We start from the raw sequence: 4,576 nt of genomic DNA on the forward strand, positions 1-4,576 counted from the left end.
GTTCAATTCCTTTCACCGTACCATTATGGATTCTTAATCCCAAGTATATATATAATAACTATGAATAATATTTCTATGTGCTTCTTCTGATCGATCTTCAATTAATCTTCAGTTTTATGAGTTATTCTCATTTCCATACTTTTCTCTTACTATCCAATTTATCTACACGCCTACCTTAATCCTTTTCAATTTGGGGTTGTGACTTGTACGTAATGAGCAGCTAGTTTATCTTAAAAAAATATACTTATGTATACTTTACAATATAATTAAGTCATATCATATATAGGTATGGGTTGGGTGTCAATGTAGGTGATATGTCGTTGCTAAACGAATTTAGTTATTCGCTATACTTCAGGTTCTCTTTAACCTTGGTGGGTAGTGCAATCAATCTCAACAAACAACCCTCGTCGATAAGCTTTACATTGAAACTATAATAATAGTTACAAAAAGTTAAAGACTATATCAAGTCCAAACACAATCACCTTATATAAATATTTTTTATTTACACTTTGTGTACCACTGAGCTATAAAAACACCTAATATTAAGTACCAACACTAAGTCATTATAAATCAAAAATTGATATTACGTACGATACATACTTTATTATAATGAGAAATAATATAATTATTGAATATATATTAGGTTATCAATCATGGTGATGAGATTGAAGAGTTTTTTATGATTTATTTACATATTTGACCCCAACACGTCATCAGAGACGAGTTTTTTATGATTTACATATTTGACCCCAACACGTCATCGAGAAAACCTAAACGCATCAAGTAGGGGTTGAACCTACGACTTTCTACTTAGAAACAAATACTTTATTCACTGAGTTACAGACACACATAATATTAAGTACCAACACTAAGTCATTATAAAGCAAAAATTGATATTAGGTATACATACTTTATTATAATTATAATAAGATATTGTTAGAATATTATATAATATTTTGAGTATTATTTATTTGTACTGTTTAAATTTGATAAATATATATATTATGTTATTTCGATGAATTGACCCCAACGCGTTATCGGGGAGTGCGTGCGAGGAAAACCAAACACGTCAGGTAGGGGTTAAACCTACGACTTTCTACTTAGGAAACAAATGCTCTATCCACTGAGCTACAAACGCACCTAATATTAAGTACCAACACTAAGTCATTATAAAGCGCAAAAATTGATATTAGGTACGATACCCTAATATTAAGTACCAACACTAAGTCATTATAAAGCGCAAAAATTGATATTAGGTACGATACATACTTTATTATAATAAGATATTGTTAGATTATTATATAATATTTTGAGTATTATTTATTTGCACTATTTAAATTTGATAAATAATATAATTATTGAATATATTTTATTAGGTTATATTTACGTGTTAGGAAAGCTAAATGCGTCAGGTAGGGGTTGAACCTACAACTTTCTACTTAGGAAACAGACGCTCTATCCACTGAGCTACAGACACATCTAATATTAAGTACCAACACTAAGTCATTATAAAGCAAAAATTGATATTACGTACGATACATACTTTATTATAATAAGATATTGACAGAATATTATATGATATTTTAAGTATTATGTATTTGCAAGATTTAAATTTGATAAATAATATAATTATTGAATATATATTAGGTTATACAATCCTGGTGATAACCTAAACGCGTCATGGGTTGAACGTACAACTTTCTGCTTAGGAAACAGACGCTCTATCCACTGAGCTACAGATGCACCTACTGGCAATAACTATCTTTCATAGAACACAAATCACTTATTTCAGTACACTTCCAAAATTTAATTCCCCAAATTAGTACAATAGGGAAATAATACTACAGAAATAAAATAGACATTACAAGAATACAAGTTATGTAATACGGAGTATCTGTATAATTAAAAGAGCAAATTTTACTTTTAGTACTCGACTATTATGGTATTGCCACATTTAGTCCTATTCTTTTAATTTTGTCATATTATATCCCTAACTTTGAACAACTTTCACTTTTAGTCTTCGACTATTGTAGCATTGCCACATTTAGTCCTATTCTTTTAATTTTGCCATATTACATCCATGACTTTGAGTAACTTCCACTTGTAGTCCTCGACTATTATGACATTGCCACATTTAGTCATATTCTTTTAAATTTGCCATATTACATCAAGGACTTTTCTTTGATTGCCACCATTAATCTTCCGTTAAAAATTTTATTATTTTACCGTTAGAAATACGAGTTACGATATTGAAACACAGTGATATCCTTAAATTGACATATAACAAAGGGAAAAAATCCTTATACATATCGTAACTAATATTTCTATGAGTTACGATATTACATCCTTTATGGCAATGCCATAATATTTGAGAACTAAAAGTGAAAGTTGCTCAAAGCCATTGATGTAATATGGCAAAATTAAAAGAATAGGACTTAATGTGGCAATGCCACAATAGTTGTGGATTAAAAGTGGAAGTTGTTCAAAGTCAGAGATGTAATATAGCAAAATTAAAACAATAGGACTAAATGTATAGATGCCATAATACTCGATGACTAAAAGTGGAATTTGCTCAAAATAAATTATAAAATTTGTTCCATTGATCAACATTTGGGCATATCTAGTTTAGTAAAGAAGCCAAGACTTAGGCCTATTTTGAGAACTATTTAACTAAATAGTCCTAGGTCACCAAAGATCTTGTAGTCCAGCGGCATCCGGTGTACACTTCCATGTGGGAGGGAGTGGGTTTGAGTCTCAATGGAGACAACCAATTATATATATCAAACCTAAAAACTTAAATTCTCAATTTTTAATTTTCATACTTTATTGTGTTTCCATATTTCCCTCCTAGCTGAGTAGCAAGCCCATCCTTGCGTCGAGGCTAAGGATGCTTGTTGCAGTCACTATATCTTCACACTTAGTTGTGTTTTACGATTGTAACTATTCATCTATTATTATCATATTAGGTTTAAATTTTTATTTACAATATGTTAGACTTATAAAGTGTATGACGTTTAGATGTTAAATAGACTCCAAGTCTATTTAAAGTCTACAATAGAGTATCTTTAATGACCATACGTATTAAATAAGCCTTTAAAAAGGCTCCAGGCCAGGTTAGGCCTATTATAGGCTCATACTTGAACTTAAAAAAAATGCCTACATAGTACAGTCCTAGGCCTAGGCTCAGACCTCAAGTTCTCATAATAGGTCCAGGCTTAATTTTTTTAGTTGTTATGCCATGGACCCAGGTCCATATTCACAATTTTAGAACTTTATGTTCATAATTTTTTAACTCTATATTCACAATTACAGAACTCTATGTTCACAATTTCAGAACTATATGTTCACAATTTCATAGATCTATATTCACAATTTCATAACTCTATATTCAATAGTATAACACAATTTTTGGATTTATATAACAAAATCGTGAATATAAAGTTCAAAAATTGTGAATATTGAGTAATGTAATTTTGTATATTAAGATTTAAAATTGTGAACATAAAATTCTAAAATTGTGAATATAGACATGAGTCCACATTGCAAGGTGGAACCCAAATCCATAGCATAATTTGCCTAATTTTTTAAAGTTCAGTTCAACCTAGCCTATTGTTTTTTTTTTTTTTTAATACCTAGTGACAATGATTTAATTTAGATTGAATTTCTTAACCAATATTAATGACTATACATATACTACACGTATTGCTAGTTTACACTAGTATAGGTCATTTATGTTAATTTATCTTATTAGGAGTCTTTACTAATTAGGAATACAAAAAGAATTTCACCAAAAATATATATTTAAATAGAAATGGTGAACTTTCTTGCCAATGACCTTGTGGTCTAGTGACACTCGGTGTCCCGGAAAACACTCTCACATGGATGATGGGAGTGGGGTCAAATCTTAGGTTTTTGAAGGGTTTGAAGGGTTTTTAGTATAGTAGATAGTGAGTTGGGAGAAAAAGAAAATAAGTCTAGCCGCGTGGGATGCATGGAATCTAAAGTCCAGCCGCTGCAAGCTTGAGTGACAGCCACTATTGCGCCCAGCAAGCGCGTGTACGCCTAGACATTAACTTTTTTTTTCTCCCCTCCCATTTTCAATTCCACTATTATGGATGCTCTTACATAATAAAAGTAGGATTTTAAAATTAAGTGGCTATTTTGTGGTACAAATATATGTGGAGTTAATTTCATTTTATTTAGTTTTTTTATTTTATTTTAAAATCTTAACTTATCATAAATTTGTTGGAAAAAATTGCATAAAATGACATTTTAAGTGGCTATTTTGTGGTACAAATATATGTGAGGTCCACTTTCGATTTTGGTTGGGTCAAAAGTGGATTCAAGTTTTTCGTAGTTAGACGAAGAGATTGATATATATTGAAAGCTCAAAATGGATAATGGGTGAATGAGAAATTGGTTCTCAAAGTAGACCCATTTAAAATGGAAATTGCATGTGGAAAAGCTTTTAAGTAGCTTTTGTACCACATTGGTTGGGAAAGTGGGTTTGCATTACTATTTATACAAGAGCCTTTTTAAGTCATATTGACTTGTATAGCATAGAGGCACTCTTTCG

The 4,576-nt window shown here is 30.6% G+C and overlaps 1 non-coding gene across 1 annotated transcript; it reads right to left on the minus strand.

The window, feature by feature from the left end:
* Positions 1-1,404: 1,404 nt before the first annotated feature.
* Positions 1,405-1,477, minus strand: TRNAR-CCU. Its single transcript has one exon. It is a non-coding gene; the product is annotated as a tRNA-Arg (tRNA).
* Positions 1,478-4,576: the final 3,099 nt, after the last annotated feature.

The sequence above is a fragment of the Ipomoea triloba genome, chromosome 13 (genome assembly GCF_003576645.1).
Source record: "Ipomoea triloba cultivar NCNSP0323 chromosome 13, ASM357664v1".
Lineage (NCBI taxonomy): Eukaryota > Viridiplantae > Streptophyta > Magnoliopsida > Solanales > Convolvulaceae > Ipomoea > Ipomoea triloba.